This window comes from Oryctolagus cuniculus, chromosome 3, assembly GCF_051225735.1.
Source record: "Oryctolagus cuniculus isolate XC-2025 breed Fujian yellow rabbit chromosome 3, ASM5122573v1, whole genome shotgun sequence".
Lineage (NCBI taxonomy): Eukaryota > Metazoa > Chordata > Mammalia > Lagomorpha > Leporidae > Oryctolagus > Oryctolagus cuniculus.
In genome coordinates this window covers 35,713,747-35,732,453 of record NC_142869.1, presented here as the reverse complement: position 1 = coordinate 35,732,453, position 18,707 = coordinate 35,713,747, and the positions used below count along the sequence as shown (strand labels likewise).

At 42.3% G+C, this 18,707-nt stretch overlaps 1 long non-coding RNA gene across 2 annotated transcripts; it reads right to left on the bottom strand.

Moving 5' to 3' along the window:
• Positions 1-3,582: 3,582 nt before the first annotated feature.
• On the bottom strand, positions 3,583-14,831 carry LOC149127307 (uncharacterized). Of its 2 annotated transcripts, none has more exons than XR_016231465.1 (3): positions 14,561-14,831; positions 8,975-9,015; positions 3,583-4,434 (listed from the first exon to the last, which is right to left on the bottom strand). It is a non-coding gene; the product is annotated as an uncharacterized LOC149127307 (long non-coding RNA). The 2 variants fall into 2 exon arrangements; XR_016231466.1 differs by lacking the exon at positions 3,583-4,434 and adding an exon at positions 4,444-7,731.
• Between the last annotated feature and the right edge of the window lie 3,876 nt (positions 14,832-18,707).

Genomic DNA, 18,707 nt, shown 5'->3' with positions numbered 1-18,707 from the left:
GGTGATGCAGATGCAGAAGCCTAGCGGCAAGAACCAATGAGGAGTTGGGGGCAGGGGGGAGGGGAGAGAGGCTATAAAGATGCACGGGGCATAACCCCGCCCCCTTTGAGGTTCTACTTAGTAGGGGAAGTCAAGACAAGAACTCCGCAGCGATGTTAGGAAAGAACGAGGGTGTCAGGGGGCTGCACAGGATAACTCAGTAGCTACTGTGTGCCGGGCTTACTTCTAGGGCAGGACAATGCTCCCCAGAGTCTTGGGAGGGAAGAGCAGGGTGAAGAAGAGACCATGTTCTGCCCACAGAGCCCTTGCAAGCTGGTGTCGGGGAGGGCTACGAGCAATGCAGGCCTGGGTTTTGCAACAAGGGCTGCCTGAGCAGACTGGGGAAATGGGGGCTGGGGGTGCGCCGGCGGAGGGAAGGGGAAATCACAATTGGGACTGAAACGAGAAAGCAGAAGCTGTGCGCTGTGGGAAGCTGAGGCAGTGAGAGCTTTCAAGTGACTCTGGGCCTGGAGAAAGGCCCCTGGACAGAGGCGGGGTTTTAGATAAGCCACCAAAAACGGGTAGGGTGTGGGCAGTGGGTGGAGAAGGCTATTTCAAGGAGAAAACTCGGTTCTACCTAGACCTCTAGAACAGAATGGTACAAAGCAAATTCGGGGACGAGGGCACCATCCTATCTGGGCACCGTATGGAAGTGGTGCTGGAACCCGCGCTGTAGAGCAGTGATCCTCAGCCCATCTTACAGATCACTTAGTGGACAGAGGGAGAGTGTGATGCTGGGGTCCCCTCCCCAGAGGTTCTGATTCAGTTCGCCTGGGTTGGGCCTGGGAATCCACGTTTGGGTTTTCAGATTTTTTTTATGTTGAGAGCCAGAGAGCCAGATCCAGAGAAATAGATGGAGAGGGTTTCCATCTGCTGGTTCACTCTCCAAATGAACGCATCAACCACGGTTGGGCCAGGCTGAAGCGGGGAGCCTGGAAGTGTATCCAAGTCTCCCAGTTAGGTGGCAGGCCCCCACATACTACTAAGAGGAAGCTGGATCGGAAGTGAAGTAGCTAGGACTCAAACCCAGGCATCCCAAGCAGTGACTTTAACTACCGTACCACATGTCCTCTCCTTGGAATCTATGCTTTGAAATAGCTGCACTTTAATTAGATGATACACATGTGCATCCAGACTTGAGCTCACGCTCTGGAAGACCGGTTCTGAGTGTGCAACCCGAGCCCGTGGCAGCAGCATCCCCTAGAAGCTTGTTGGGGGAGGCTTGCAAAAAAGCTGGGTGCCACCCTAGACCTGTGGACTTGAACACTGGGAGTGGGACAGAGCATATCTTGTAATAAGCTCTCTGGTATTGTAACGCAAGCTGGCGTTTTAGAACCAGTTTTCTAGAGCTTGCTACTCCTAGTCTTCCTGGACGTGACACGTGGGGAGTCTTGAGCCTCACCTGGCCGCTGTTGACTCAGACTAGTTTACAGGAGCCCCAGGTGACAGGTGTGTGGAGTAAGGTTTGGGAAGCACATTGAATTCAAGGGTGAGCAATTGAAAGCTTTGTTAGGTGGTAATGGGGAGCAGCTGAAGGCTGTAGAGAGGTGGCATAACTGATAAGGGCTGTAGGAAGGCCAATCTGCAAACTGAACGAAAGATGGATGCAGTGACCAGATGCTTGTGATGTACCTCGTTTGGTCCTGCAGGACTACCACAGAAGTCCTAGAGAAAGCCCCCTTACCACGTAGACCTCCCCATCTCCTCAGCTGCATCAGAGAACAGTGCAGGGGGCCTGTGCGTGTGAGCCTGCCTGGCTGCTCCGGGCTTCTGTCCTCGTGGAATCCTGCCAGCCATTGATTCAACAGTGGGGGCTGGCTCAGCGGTGCCACTGCACTCAGGCCCCAGTTCCAGCTTGTGTAATATTTCTGATAATAAGAGAGCCTAAATGAAGCATCCTTTAAAAGGCCTTCACCGTTAATTTGGCACAGGGAAAAAAGCCAGCACATTAGACTAGGTTTTTCCAGTCATTCTGCCTGTGCTGTGCAGACTCTTTGAATAGATGTCCATAATGAGATTACTCAAAATGGAATTCATTACCTGACTTAAGATTTATTGCTTTTTAACTAGAAATTCAAGGCTCCACACACTCTGCTCCTGCAGTTGGCTGAGTGGCCGCTTGGTTTTCTCCATTCTGTGATGGGTACGGGAAACCAGAGCCAAAGAAATGCTAAATGAGTGCAGGGGTCGTGGACAGCAAGAACGGAGCCAACAGGGTGGCTTCATTAGGAGAGGCACGCTGGAACCCTAGGACTCTGTTGCTAAGTTCTGCTTCCCCAGTCTCACCATGGGGACCACGGGCCAGTCACCTCCCCACTAGCGTAATTGGAAAGACTCTATGGGGCCCCGAAGTGCTGAAGGGCCGTAAATTAGCAGTGTTCAGTTCTGAGGAACATTAACGGCACTCTTCACATGTGTAGTTAATTCTGCATGCAAAGTCTTCCCACTGGGGGCTTTTGGCTTAGAGCATTACGGGGCCATTTGTTCTGCCTGGTTTCTCCACCAGGGCAAGGACCGCAAGGTGAGTTAATAGGCTTGGCTTCTCAGCACTTCATTTTAATCTGTGTTTACCATCATCCTATATATGTTAAGGAACCTGGGGTGCCTGGCACACCACTGAGCCCTGAGCAAAAGAGGCAAGAGAGACAGGGCCCTGGTCTCCTTGGCAGAGGGCAGCAACTGCATTTGAGGGGGTAGTGCGAAGAGCCTGTCTTACAAAGTTGTTTATGATGATACTCTGGTCCCCATGTGCCCCCTCCCGAGGTCTTTGCTCCTTTGTTTGGGGCCACATCCACTGGATGGACAGAATGCAAGTGAGGTCGTGTCTATGCGGTCACTTCTCAACAGCCTCCGTAGCCACTGCCCATCTCACTTCTCCATCCTCTCTCCCTTGCCCTCTCACTTTCTCCCTGGCAAGCAACGTTAAAAATAGCTCAGATGGTGGCTCTATGTGAGATAATAATCTTAAATAGATGATCCTTACATGGATAATAGGATAAAGTAAAACAGGATGGGCAAATTGATAATTGCAGATTAGGAGGAAATGTAATTAGCAAACCAAACAAAAGCCAAATTTAGGGGGGTAATAAGCGTGATGTGAACAGTGAGATGTGAATTGTGAACAGTGAGATCTTTTCCTATATAAATCCTTGCCCTTGTGGTAAAACCCAGGCAGCTTCTCTATGTGCTGTGGAAACATGTCTGAAAGGGAACATTCTGTGTGTTTGTTTAAATTTAAGATTTCACATTTTAAAAGCCAAATGCACTATTACAGATATTTTTGGCCATCACTTCAGAAACTAAGGCGTGGGGTGGGGGTAGGTGGGTGGGGAATGTCACCATGGGTTATAAGATTGCCCTGGACAACTGCAGGACAAGCCACCAGTCTGAATTCTTGTTATTTTAATTTGTATGTAAACCTTGTCAGACATCCAGACATATTTTCAAAAATGCAAACTAATAGCCATCATCATCTGATGTCCCTGAGACAAATATGACAATGACAATGCGTTGTTAAAGGCCATGTTTGCACTATCAGAATAATGAGACCATGGCCAGGGCTGCCTGATAATTTCAGCTATCTTTTAGTCAATTTGGATCATTGGTTGAGCAACACTGTAGGCAGATCTGATATCGGCTGTTTATGTAGCTGGAAAAAGTCCCCTTCCTCCCCTTTTGGGTAAATATAAAATGATCCTGCTTCTAACACCAGCCTCCAAGGCTTCCTGGGGTCCTGGCCAGCAGCCCACATGGGACATCTTCCATGGCCTGAAGGCAAAACTGTCAGGTGACTGCTTATGGGCTGAATGCCCATGAGGATGGATTCTGGGCGTGGCCAGGGAGGTGACATTTCCCTTGGCATTTCCCATTTCTCTGGCCTGCCTCTGTCTCATTAGTGTGAAGGTTCTTGGACATTAGATGTATCTTTGAGAGTCTTCGAGAATGTCCAGGACTCGCTGCCAAAATACAGGTCTATGAGCTCCTCCCTTGCTTGCCTGGGCCTTGTGAGGTCCAGCATGATACATGGAATGTTCCCACACGGCACCTTTGTTTTCTGCAATGACTGAATAGGGGACCTACACCTGCTGAGTTTTGTTATTGTTTGTTGATATTATTTCTTCCTTGTAACCCAACCTAGAACACAACCAAGATTCTTTTTTAAGGATTTTATTTTTATTTGAGTTACAGAGAGAAAGGGAGAGACCGAGAGAAAGGCCTTCCATCTGCTGGTTCACTCCCCACATGGCCGCAACCTCTAGAGATGGGTTAGTTTGAAGCCAGGAGCCAGGAGCTTCTTCTGGGTCTGCCACGTGGGTGCAGGGGCCCAAGCACTTGAACCATCTTCTACCCAGACTCTTCTCTGAAGCACAGAACAATACTGTTTGTGGCTGGAATCTGCTTCCATTGTAGCCAATGGTTAAAAGTTGCAGGGGAGAGAATGTTGAAAGGGTTTAACAAACTCTTAAAAGAGAAAATGCTGTGAACACTCACATATTTTAAAAGTTTGTGAAAACACAGACGCACTTTGACCAGATGACTGGAGCTGCTGCACGTCCACTCTTTACTCATGACATCGCTCAGTCCTTCCTCACTGTAAGATTCAGTTGTATAAAAGGTATAGCGCAAAATTTGAAAGTTTTCCTTTAGTCTTGGGGGATTTGCATACTATTTTATTGCTATCATTTTATCTGTTTTTACTCTTGCAAACATTCGGGAATCCATGTACAAGCATATATTTAGGATGCATTTCTAAAGCAGAATTGCTTTTACAGTCTGAACAGCGGCAGCCACTTCCCTTCCACGAGGCTCCCTCATGGTGCCACTGCATCTGCAGTGGTTTGCAGGTGCATAAACAGGGAACCGTTTGGAAGATAAAGTATACTTCAACATGTTGGTGGAAAAATTTAATTGAAAGATCATTTTGGTGCAAAAAAGTTTGAAATCTAGTCACAGTTGGCCCACAATGTGTGTCTTCCATGAATGTTTTAGAAGTCTGCTTGAGATCTCCTATTGGAATGGCACAGACTTGAGTTTACATCTGACACATGGAGCAAGTTACTTAACCTCACTAAGCTTCAGTGTCTTCACCCATAAAGTGGGGGTAACGTTACCTGTCCTCAGGGGTTGTCGGGAGAAGTGTGATAATATCTTAAAAGGCATTTGGCACATAGTAGGTGCCTGATAAGCTCTAGTTACTATTAATGGGTTCAGACATGACCTGAATTCCACAACTCAGCAGAGAAATACAGTACTCATCAGTTTCCAGAAAGAAATACAGTATCCTGGGAAGAAAAAAAAAAACGCACATATGTATAGAAGCCACATTTTGCCGGTTTTAAATTTCATCAGTGTTTTTGTATCCTTATTAAAACCATGACTTCCACTAATTATATTTGCTTCTTCAGTCTTTCATCTGCAGCTGCAGTTCAGGTTCAAGAGTAAACTTTGTGCAGATAGCATTTCTAGTTAACTTCTTTGTGCTCCATAAGACGCAGGGAGTTAAAGCTTTGGAGCTACATATTTCCAGGGTAATGTCAAGATTAGCTGGCATTTCCTGAGCGCACTTAGAGGTAGATATCCACTCCAACGGATCACATAATCCTTTGGTTTAACTAAGATAAGTTCTTTCCCTTTCTGCTTCCATGGCCCTTGTCTCCAGATTTGTCTACACAGTTTGTTCTTCGGCCACGTCTTCACTTTGTATTATGGTGTAGTAATCCTTCATATTTGGGGCTCTAAGGACCACCTTTATTTTTAAAATGAATTTGTCTTACTTCATTTCCTAGCTTTCAGCTGTTGTAGCTAAGATGTTCATGCACCTGACCACTTAGTAACAACTAAGCAGGACCACTCTCTTGGCCAAGAAAACATCTGGAACCTGGAACTCATGAATAGTTTCCAAATCTGTGTCCAGGGGCCAGCGCTGTGGCACAGCGGGTTAAAGCCCTGGCCTGAAGTGCTGGCATCCCATATAGGCACCAGTTCTAGTGCAGTCCCGGCCGCTCCACTTCTGATCCAGCTCTCTGCTATGGCCTGGGAAAGCAGTAGAAGATGGCCCAAGTCCTTGGACTCTTGCAGTAAGAAGAAGCTCCTGGCTCCTGGTTTTGGATCGGCTCAGCTACAGCTGTTGCTGCCATCTGGGGAGTGACCCAGTCGATGGAAGACCTCTATCTGTCTCAAGTTCTCTAACTCTTTCAAATCTTAAAAAAAAAAATCTGTGTCCAGTCATATCCTCATTGCCCCAAGTCAATCTCATGCTTGCTCTTAGCTGCCACCTGACACCCATGAGAGAAACAGGAGCAAGCATAAAGGGATACTTATGGGAAGCCCGTATATTTATAAGAATGGATTTTAATTATTTTAATAAGTATAGAGAAACAGCAGTGAAATTCAAAATCAACAAAATGCTGTACAAGCAGCCCTTTGGCAGAGGTGTTTGAGCCCTTGCTGGACTTGTGGGAAGGAGTAGTGAGAACAGGAGAAGAACACTGTGGTTAAAGTGTATCTTTGGCCCCACATCTCCTTGCCACTTAGCAGGCACATGACCTTGCAAACAGTATATGACCTCTGTATACCTCATTCATCTCACTCATAGGAACAAGGTTGCTTACAATCTGTATCTAATAAAATCAAAGTGAAGATTAAGGAGGTTTCAAAAATACAATGCACTTAGGACCCCATTCAGAATAAGTGTGATATACATGTTAGGCACTGGCGTTAGTATTTAAGACTTCATCTAGAATATGCTACCTGAATTCAAGTTCTGGATCTGCCACTTGTCTGTGTGGCTTTGAGAAGGTTACTTAACCCAGCTGAGTGTGCATCCTCATGTATTCAGTGGGAAATGGGAATGGTGTATCAAGGGACTCTTTGGAGATGTAATGGGCCATATACCTAGCATTTAGAAAGTGCTCCTTGTAAGGATATCACTTCATGCTATTTTTGCTGAACTGTACTGCAAGGTATGTGTGCTGTGCCCATAACAAGTTCACTGACATGACTTGATCATTGGTTTGTACCTGTTTCCTACCTTCTGCTTTCTCAGTTTGGTTTTCAAATACACTGAGGCCTGCAGAGGACCAGCTGGTGACAAAGAACGTCATTCCTTATTAATACATTGGTATTCTACTGACCAGGGAGCATGTAACCCGTGGCCTTTGCGCCTCAGCCAGAGCAGTCATTTATGAAAATAACAAACGGACCTCATTATGAGGTGGTTTTACCTAAAAGGTCAGCATCTGCCATGTAACTGGAGGCTGGCATTACAGGAAGCTTCTAGTGTATTCTATGGCTCATCACTGTTAACGCACGCTCTCTTCCTGCTGTGTGAATGTTAGAGACTTTGGCTTTCCACTGAAAGCTGTGTGCACACTAGTGTGTGCATGTGCACACACACACGGACACATGCATGTGTGCTTTCAGTGGATGCTGAAACCTGTAGATGCCCCAAGTCCCACAGTTTCGAAAGCTGGCTCTGTTGCTTAGGGCCTCTGATTTTGCAGGCCAGTTACACTGTTGAAACGAGTTCTTGCAGCTTGTAAGTCCTGTTCCATAATTTCACTTGGCTGAGGCAGAAGACAAGTATCTCATTTTAATTAGAATCTCAAGCAAACTGCATTATGTTATGTGTTATTCCAAAAGAATATACCACATCAAGGACAGCTGTTGATGGAGTGCAGTATCCCGTTTATGCTGTGGAAGAAAGAAAAATCCTTTCATTCACTTCACAGGGCTTCTCACTATGCTGTTCCTGACATATCCCATGGAACAAAAAGGTGTGCCCTGAAGTATCGCAAGACAGAAAATCTGTTCAACAGGTGCCGAGTAGGAATCCCAGGGCCCATGTAGATGTGATGTCACTGCATCGTCAGAGGGCAGGTGCTAGGTCTCCTCCTGCTCTCCCATCTCCCCCGGTTTGCTGCAAAGGACAGCACCGTCTGAGGCAATCACACTCTGCCCATTGCCCTGTGGAAAGCTCTACCCTGTGCTGAAGGAAAACAGAGGCTGTGCTGCTTTCGACCTGCAATTAGGTCCCTGCTGCTCTCCAAACCAATGAGTCCTTCCAAGGAGTAATCTAATTTATTTTTCCCATTTTCTAAGTAATGCCAGGGTAAGCGTGTTCATCATTTCAGATTCACTGATTCTAATTCCTAATTCAGACTTGTTTGTTCAGTAGAAGGTAAACAACCCCCAAGCTATCACCCACCCCCATTTATTTGGAAAGAGTTTCAGTGGAAGAAGATAAATAGCATGTCAAACATGGTTTGGAGGGGCCGCAACTGAATAATTTCTTGTTTCCTATGTCTGTCTCCAGCTGTTGTGGCCCAGTGTGATTCTGGCAGCTGTGTGCTGGCTTGGCTGAGCTGCTATTTAGTCAAATCAGATCAATACTTCTAAGCATGTGCTTGATAGAATAATCTCAGGCTGGTTCAGGAAATCACACAGTAAAGCTCATGCTTGGAGATGACTGGTTTCCAGTTACCTGTCTCTGCATACAAGAGCTGCAGATTGATACCTGTAATCCTAAGATCCCTTAGAAACTTAAGGGAAGTCCACATTTAGAGACTTGGTGGACTCAGATAGCCCTGGGGATGAATAAATTCAATCCCACAAACATTTATTGGGTGCTACTATGTACAAGGAAACATTGGATATATAAAGATCAGCAAGACATAGTCCCAATTCTCAAGCATAATTTAATACTAAGCTATAAAAACATCAGTGGCTAATTAATTGTTATTTAGTTTTGGCCTTATTCCAAAAGGATTTAGGATTAGGAATACTTGTGAATGTACATATAGCAGGTCAAAATGAAACAAAATAGGATTATGTGAGAAGGGTTTTGGGGAAAACTAAGGGTGGTGAAGTTCAGACAAAGCTGGAAGTGAAAGTTCCAGACGTTTAGAAAACGTAAATCATGGGAAATAAAGCTTACCAGTAGTGAGCCATAAGTGTGTCTTGGAGTTCCCTGGAAGGCTGCACAAAAACAAACAAAATTAATTTATTATATGATTGACAATGTGGATATTGATTTTGCTCGAGCGAAGGGCTCTACCAGGTATGGAAATGATTCAGACCATTCCCACATAAAGGCGACTTTGACTCGTTCCAGACAGCATCCACTGCCTACAGTATTTATGAAGAATATAAAACTGACTTTCATAGGCTGGAAGCAAGGACCGTACGTCGCTTAGGTTTCGTTCATTACTTGTCACTTCATTGCTTACTGCAAAGAGCCCTGCTCCATCATGCATATACCTCGAGTGTTCTCAAATTCTCCCTTCAGTGTGTGACCCAATTCTGGCCAATGGAACCCACAGAGAAAGAATTTGGGAAGCTCATCATTAAGGTTTTTCTTCTGTGATTAAAAAAAAAATGCTACAGTGAAACTGTCTTTCTTTTGGCTATAGTCGGAAGAAGACACATACCCAAGAGGTGTAACATCTTGTGTCCAGAGGGGCTGAGCTTCTGGATCAAGCTCATATGTTGAGTTTGGAGGAAGATTAAGTCTTTCATGAAGTCCCAGAAAAAAATTCAAATTTCTGATCTATGACTAAGATGGGCAAAAAAATTCATGCCAGGACTTAGAAAAACTCAAGCATATTATAAGGAAGGAGACCTGGGGCTTTGGGCTTCGGGATGATACTTCCCATGGCTCAAAAAGCCAGGCATCTGTTCCACCTTTACTATGAAATGAATGGAGCTCACTCTGCCTGCCTCCTCCCTTTATCCGTCTACATTCAAGTGGTAAATGAAATCTCCTGCAAACAACATATTTGTGAGTTGAGCATGCACAGGAGGAGAAGCAGCAGTGCAGATGAGGAGCTGAGAGGAGAGGGTCTATGGGAGGAATAAGCAGGAAAATCAAGAGTTGCAACAGCACAAGTTCTATTTTTGAAGCACTGGGCCCATTTTATAGTAGAGAGCCAAGTAGCACATGATAGAGAAAATGACATCTTGGGAGAGCAGTGGAACACTGGGAACCTTGATGGAAACTAAGAATTAGACTAGAAGCCATCTTCATCAACCTACCTCCCAGCCTGCAATCTGGGAAAGGAGTCCAACCATCGTACAATTACAGGAAGAGAGTAATTTATTTACCTTATTTGTTGAAAACTTACAAGTCTGGATATATTTATCCTTGTTCTAGAATAAGTAAAGATACTATAAGCACAAGCTTGAATCATGAAAAAAATGCTATAGCATAAAGAAATCAACGAAATGAAAATCTGAAAATTATCTACAGCAAGATTCAGAAGATAAAATTAGGATGCCATTAGGAGTCTTTGAAAGAATAAAAAACAGGACACTAGAAACCAGAAACTTAAGAAGGGAAAGCTGAGATTAAGAGATTAAAATCCAGATCAGTAAAATTAAGGTGGAACCCCAAAAAATCATTGAACTTCCAGGTAAAAATGAAGCCTTGAACAAACATTCCTAATTTTGTTCCCTCCTGAAACTCTTAAAACAACTTCCAAAGGAAATATTTTGCCTTTTTTAATATAGAAGCCCACATGGATAAAGAAAAAGGAAAAACGGAAGCAGAGAAAAATAGTGGCAAAATGTTGAAGCCAGAAAAGACACTTATGGAAACGGACGTAACAGACCTAAAAAAAGCGAATTCCAAACGACAGGTGGAGAAAGCGGAGAAGCAACCCAAAGTTGTAACGCAGACCCCCACTCGGAGGGCAGGACTGATGACAAGATACAGGAGGGCAGGGTGGAAATGAGGATTAAGAAAATTAAAAAGTGATTAGAGCTCTACATTCATGCCCTACATAACCCCTCCCCGCCTCTGGATCTTCTCAGAGAAGCCTGGGGGTTTGTGGTACAAAGTCAGTGTCTAGGCCTGAAGACAACAATGCACACCCCGTTAGCTTCTGTACCCCGAACAGACAAGGGTGAAGGGCATGTGGGCACAGTGGCTTCTGAACTCTAGTTCCTTTCTCCATAGGCTTCCAGATTGTAAGAATTTATTTTCCAAGAAAGAAAGGTGTGACTCTTCCCTAGGGGATATGGCCATTGTGTGGTGCTGAGAGACCCCAACAATAGGAGCAATGGAATTAATAAAAGCTCTGCAGTGAAGGAACAGGCCATCAAGGAGAGAGGCGCCTTTCTCTGAAGGGAGGAAGGAACCTCCACTGTGATACGGCCTTGACTAAACAAGTTCAGAGTCGGTGAACTCAAGGGGCTTCCATAGCCTAGACAGCTCATAGCAAGAGTCTCGGGTGATTGCTGACGTCATAAATAAGAGTGCCAATTGTTAAATCAACAGCGGGAGTCACTGGGTACATGCTCCCCATGTAGGATCTCTGTCCTTAATGTGTTCTACTATGAAACTTAAAAACAACACTACTAATCGAACAATACCCTATACCTTGTGCGGTTGTGTGAGTGCAGCCTGTTGAAATCCTTGCTTAGTATATACTAAGTTGATCTTCAGTATATGAGGTAATTGAAAATGCAACTCGATGAAGGGCGGGATGGGAGAGGGAGTGGGAGAGGTGAGGGCCACGGGAGGGAGGGAGGTTGGGGGGGGGAGCCACAACAATACAAAAGTTGCACTTTGTAAATTCACATTTATTAAATTAAAAAAATATATAACAAAAAAAGAAAAAAAGAACTTAATACTTTACCCTTTTAGTATTTTTTATGTTCTATTTAAAACTATTGGTTGAACTCTGTAATTAATACACAATTACTCTTAGGTGTTTAATTAATGCTATAACTAGTACTCAAATAGTATTTTACACTTTGTGTTTCTGTGTGGGTGCAAACTGTTGAAATCTTAATATATGCTAAATTGATCTTCTGTATATAAAGATAATTGAAAATTAATCTTGATGTGAATGGAAGGGGGGGAGAGGGAGTGGGAGAGGGGAGTGTTGTGGGTGGGAGGGAAATTATGGGGTGGGGGAGCTATTGTAATCCATAAGCTGAACTTTGGAAATTTACGTTCATTAAATAAAATATATTTTAAAAAAAAAAAGCTCTGCAGTGATTCACGGAGGCCAGGCTCCATCAGGCACCAGGATCTCCCAGCCGGCCTTCCACCCCGCCTCCCTTAAAATATGGATGAACAATCAAGTTTTTCCACAAATCCCCAAAAAGCAAGTAGTAGAAAAGACGGAGGGAAACGGGAAAGAAAGGAAAAAGGCAGTGTGTAGGAAGGAAAGAGAAAGCAAACATCTTTAGAACTACAAAGGATCTGCATCCATGAAATGAGCAGGATGCTCTAAAAATGGAGCAAGCCCACAAAAAGCATAAAAGGGCCTTTGAAGGAAAATGGAATGGAAAAATTGAACTCACTTGAGTGGTAGGAAAAATCTGAATGATACTGTGAAATTCGGATTCAGTTACATATGGAAAGCAACTGGAAAGTCTTCCCTGGGTTGCAGAAGGAGAACCAGGGAGATTGAAATAACAGACACAGGATAGATAGAGAAGGTATGAGGGCATTGCACAATGTGTGTGGAGAAAAGGGAAGTTCATTTTGGTACAATAAAACCATGTATAGTTCCTTCATAATCTGCATCTCCATGAAAATTTTGAAGGCCCCTCCTATGCATGGATTTCAAGATGTTTTGTGCCGAAATAAACTTAAATTTTCTTGAACTTTTTGAAGTTGCCTCATAAATAACAGAGCAAACACAGATTCTTGGTGTTCTTAAAAGGGTGAAATGGAAGAGAAAAAACCCAAAGCCAAGAAGAAAAAGCCTTACGGAGCTGAAAAAAGATCTGTACTTGCATACTGAAAGAACCCACTGCATCCAAGCAAAATGAATTTGAAAAAACTCGCATCAGCGTACATCCTAGTCAATTTTTGGGACTGGAAGAATGAAGGGAAAAATTTGCAAGTCCATTGGTAAATAAATAGGAATGAAGATTAGATTGGCATTACATATCTGTTCTGAAACTGAACATATCAGAAGACAATGGATTAATGTGTAAATAATTTTAAAGGAAAACAATCATTTTTAAGGGAATTTTGGACCAAGCCAGATTTTGTGTGTGAAGGCACTAGAAGTTAGTCTCAAACTAAAATACATCATTCATCTGAACTTCTTGGAGGGGGAAAAAAAAAGATTATTTGAAACTGTAACTAATGCCTGAAAGAACAAAAATGTTTCAAGCTTTAAAATGTGGAGATAATCTTATGACACCTGACCATGAAAACTGAACTATTTAGAATCAGATATCAAATTGACTTTTTGTAAATATGGTCATAAAAGTGGATGATGAGTTTAAAGCCTATTTTCAAGTTGGAATATATGCAATTCTTAGTGGAAAGATGGAAAAGAGAGGGGGAAAGGCAGAGGGAGAAGGAGAAAGTGGAGAGAGGGGGAGAAGGGAAGGAATTATTCCGTGGGTTTTAATTACATTAACAACAGAGAAGAGGGGAGAGAAGGCTTACACTACCAGTTTAAGCTGGAAACTATGAACCACTGACACCTGGCTTCCACCCTCAGCCCGAAAACCCTCTGCTTGTTCCTGTGTGTGGTGAGCTGGGAATCGCAGCTCAGTGTGTTTAACAGGGACAAAGAAGGTTGCCCGGTAGGTTTGTTTATACCCAACAATTGTTAATGACAATGGTTACCTGAGGGCTTTACAAAGATAATATACAGGCTCATCTGCTCTCTCTCACCCACTAACATTATCTTCACCTAAGAGGAGAGAATGGTATCATTCATTGGCCATTCTTAGGTTGAAATGGATAACTAAACTAAAATAACAAAGGATTAAAAAACAGGAGAAATCCCTTCCAAAATATAGAGACAATAAAAGTACAGAGCATATGGTCATAGCAAAGGGCATAAAGCAAAAAAGATGAAAGAGGTAAAGTAAAAAAGGAAGCAAAGGGCAAAAATATAAGGAGATATCATAAAATACAATAGCAAAATATGATCAAATATGTTCTGAGACTATAAGTGTACTTGGGAAAACCTTGTTTACTAAAATAGAATATCTTTAAACTTTAGAAAAAAATTTATTTGACATTTTCCAAAGACCCACCTGATAAAAAAATTTTACTAAATAAAAAATATATTAAGGGGCCGGGGTGTGGCACAGTGGGTGGGGCCACGACCTGCAGTAAGCATCCCATGTGGGCACTGGTTTGAGTCCTGGCTGCTCCACTTCCGATTCAGCTCTCTGCTTTGGCCTTGGAAAGCAGTGGAAGATGGCCCAAGTTCTTGGGCTCCTGTACCCACATGGGAGACCTGGAAGAAACTCCTGGCTTTGAATTGGCTCAGCTCTGGCCATTGCAGCCATCTGGGGAATGAAACAGCAGATAGAAGACCTCTCTCTCTCTCTTTGCCTCTGCCTCTCTGTAACTCTTTTAAATAAACAAATAAATATATATACTAAATACCTAAAAGTCAACAAATATATCAGGTAAATACCATATGAAAGAACTCTTAATCTTCAGTAAATACCAAGTTGATTTTATATAAAGATAATTGAAAATGAATCTTGAAGAATGGGATGGGAGAGGGAGTGGGAGATAGAATTGGGTACTTACCTGCTTCCTTTCGTTGTTCTATTGTCGCTGCGGCCTTTCAGGTAGGGTTCCTCACGTTATTCCCCCGTATCCAGGTCCCTGTTCAGGCACCACCTGTGTGGGCCTGCTGCACCAGTCAAACAGAACCTGAAGGGGGGCGTAGGATTGAAAAGAGGGACAAGGGTGCAGAGAATGGAGCCAAGACAACAAGGCTGATCAAGGCTCATTTATTCCAGTGTCTCAGAGATATTTATACATAACCAGCTGCAGCTCAAGGCAACACAGAAGTTAACACCATATGCAAGCAACTTATCGGGCTTTCGGCAACATAGTCATAACATAGTTAATTTTAGCAGAGTGTCCTTGTTTGATCATTCTCCTTCAACATAGGAAGTACGTGACTTTTTTTATCCCAGGAATTCCACAAGCTGAGATTGACCTTGACTTGTCTATGACTTGTCTATGGGCTGCCTACAGGGGGTGGGAGGGAGGTTATGGGGGGGGGGGGGAGCCGCTATAATCCAAAAGTTGTACTTTCGAAATTTACATTTATTAAATAAAAGTTTAAAAAATTCTAATACTAATAATAAGTATGATAGAAATTAAAGGGGAAATATTAAATGGGACAAAGATGTTCTGTCAGCAAGTATATTTCACAATGAATATAAAACTGTCATGAAATGTTATGCATCAGCTAACATTACATCAAAATATAAATGTGAAATCTGTAAATTAGAAGAAATGGACAGAAGTACAATATTAAAGGGAAGATCTCAACATCTTTCTCTTTTAACAGGCTGTTAAAATTATAAATCAATTTACACCATTAAACTATAGACTACACCATTGTTTCCAATACTAATAAGATATCAGCCACAAAATTAATAAAGACCATGCATCAATAAAATTACTAAAGTTAGAAGTATAAAATTCACACTCTGATTAGGAATATTTCATTACTTGAGGAGAAACACTGCGATTACAAAAACTTAAAAATTAAAACCAAAATTGTACATATCAATTTATGGAATGAGTCAAATATTCAGAAGAAAATCAACAGATTTAAATGAATTTATACTAAATTTTGTAATTTGAACAGAATTATATATAGTATAATATAATTATTTGAGAGATTGGAGAGAGAGGTCCTATCCACTAGGTCACTCCTGAAATGCTGGGAACAGCAAGAGTTGGACCCGTCTGAAGCCAGAAACCAGGTTGTACATCAGCAGGGTGTGCATCAGCAGGAAGGTAGAATCAACAGAGCCAGGACTCAGACCCAGGCACTCTGATCTGGGATGCGAGCATCTCAAGTAATGTCTTACTCTTCTGCCAAATGCCCATCATGATTTTTCTTTTCAGAAAGAAAAATAAATGCCCTACATCTGGTCTGACTTTGAGAGGCACATGAGCATCAGGTTCTAGTTGAGGGTCATAGTGATTACATTATGAAAAATGACTTGTTATGTTCTATCTTTCAACTCTAGAGCTTCTGTGATTTTTATTTCAACTCTTCTGCCAATCTCAGCATGAGTGAAAAAAAAATTGCTGTATCATTATATTCTTAGAATCACATGAAATATGAAATATCTTCTCTTTATGTAAATAGACATATTTAAAGGAATTAGTTTATAAATGAAGAAAATGTACAGTTTTGAACTTTTTATTGCTTGAAGAGCAGAATGAAAAGATTTTTTTCATCCATTTGTTCACTCACCAATTGTCCTCAAGAACTGGGTTGAGCCAGTCAGGAAATTCACGCCAGTCTTCCTTGTGGATGAGAGGGACCCACGTATTTGAGCCATCATCTGCTGCTTCGCCGGAGCGCTGGCAGGAAGCAGAAGAGCTGGGACCCAAACTGGAAATTTGATATTGGATGCAGACATCCCAAGCTGTGGCTTACTCCACTGCACCACAGTGCCTACCCCTGTACTTGTGTTTTTATTTTTTGTCTTAGATCAGTTTCACTGCATATGAGAATAGTGACAATTAATACAAAGCTGTTGTAGTCATTGTAAAATCCCTAAAACAATATTAGAAACTGCATCATATTGGGGTAATCATTTGTTTTTTGCTCTACTCCAGTTTTAGGGTAGGGATAACTGCTATCTCCCAAAGACTCAGAAAGAAAAATATGCTTTGTCAAATGACCATTTCCCACAACCCAGCTGCCTAAAAACTAGCATATCACAGCAAGTTAAAACTTTTATAAGACTGAATGTAAAATGCAAAACTAAACAACTTCTAGTAGGAAACATAAGACAAAATATACATGATTTTGGGTTTGGTGATGAGCTTTCTAAATACAATAACAAAAGCACAATCCATGAAAGAAAATGCTTGAAGTTTACTAAAATTGTGGTTTATCAAAATTGGACTTTTGATTAGGAATTTTGTTAGCATTTCCTTCACAAAGCAAGATTTTTAAAATTGTAATAAAATGAAAAAAGCCATAGACTGGGAAAAAATATTTGCAAAACACATGTGTGATAAAGAACTTACAACCAAAATATATAAAACCTCTTCAAACTCAACTTTAGGAAAACAAACAAACCAATTAAAAAATGGGCAGAAGATCTGAAGAGACACTTCACTATAGAAGATATACAGATGGCCAATAAGCATATAAAAAGATGCCCAACATAATTTCTCATTAAGAAAATACAAATTAAAACAACAAATGAACACCAATATAAACTGTGTCTAAATTGCTAAAATCCAAAAACGATAATACCAATTGCTGGTAAGGATGCAGGGCAATAAGAACTGTCATCATTGCTGATGGAAATGTAAAACATACAGCGCTAAGGGAAACAGTTTTGTTGGTTCTTTAGGATTTTTTTTGTTTTTTAAAGTAAACATAATCACAACAGCAATTGTACTCTTAAATGTTTACCAATTGATTTGAAGACATACTTATGCGTCCACATAGCAACTCACGTGCAATTGTTTGTAGAGACTTTACCAAAAACTAGAAGCATTTGAGATGGTCTTCAATAGGCCAACTGACAAATTATGGCACATCCATACAATGGAATACTATTCTCTAATAAAAAATAAAGATGAGCCTTCAAGTCATGCAAAGACATCAAGGAGATTTAAGTGCATATTCTGAGTGAAAGAAGAGACGGGATGAAGCTAGGTACTACATAACTTCTTGTAGCCTCCATTGCACTTTTATGCGAAATAGTTTCAGCTCCTCAAAAAGCCCTTTGTGCGTCACCTATTCAACACTTCCTCACTCATTCCATACAACACTGGTAACCAATGAGCTGTTTACCATCTCTATGGTTCTACTATCTCCAAAATGGCATACATGGAGTTCTAGAGTACACAGCCCTGGAGACAGCAGTATGAATTTATGTTCCCCTTGAGAGGGGGGAGAGAAAGAGAAACATTTATAGATGATATATATACATGGATTAGTATGAACACATACACTCCCTTGCTCTGTTAGCTGACCAGACCTAGAAACAGTGACAATCTAGAAGTAACAAGCACATTGAACTCTCAGATTTGGTTTCTAATACCGTTCGCCAATAAAAGGAACCTGAAGTTTTGGCAGAAATGGTTCACTTGAAGCATGAGGATGGAAATAGACAAGATGAGGCTGGAGCATCTTACAGTAATAGTGAAGAAGTGATTGAAAAAAGAAAAAAACCATGATAACGGTAGTTTATCAGAGACAAAGCAACCAATTGAAAAGAACCCTTAATGGCCAAAGATGGAATGATTTAAACCAAAAAACAAAGTAGTATGGATTACAGCCAATGGGAAAAGAGACAAATCTCCCACATAGAATTCCAAATAACTTTATTTTTTGACAGGCAGAGTTAGACAGTGAGACAGAGAAAGGTCTTCCTTCTGTTGGTTCACTCCCCAAATGGCCATTATGGCCGGCGCTGCACCCATCCAAAGCCAGGAGCCAGGTGCTTCCTCCCGGTCTCCCATGCTGGTGCAGGGCCCAAGCACTTGGGCCATCCTCCACTGCACTCCCTGGCCACAGCAGAGAGCTGGACTGGAAGAGGGGCAACCGGGACAGAATCCGGCGCCCCAACCTGGACTAGAACCCGGTGTGCCAGCGCCGCAGGCGGAGGATTAACCTAGTGAGCCGCGGCGCCAGCCTCTAAATAACTTCTACACATATTCTTCCCCCAAAGGGGTGGTG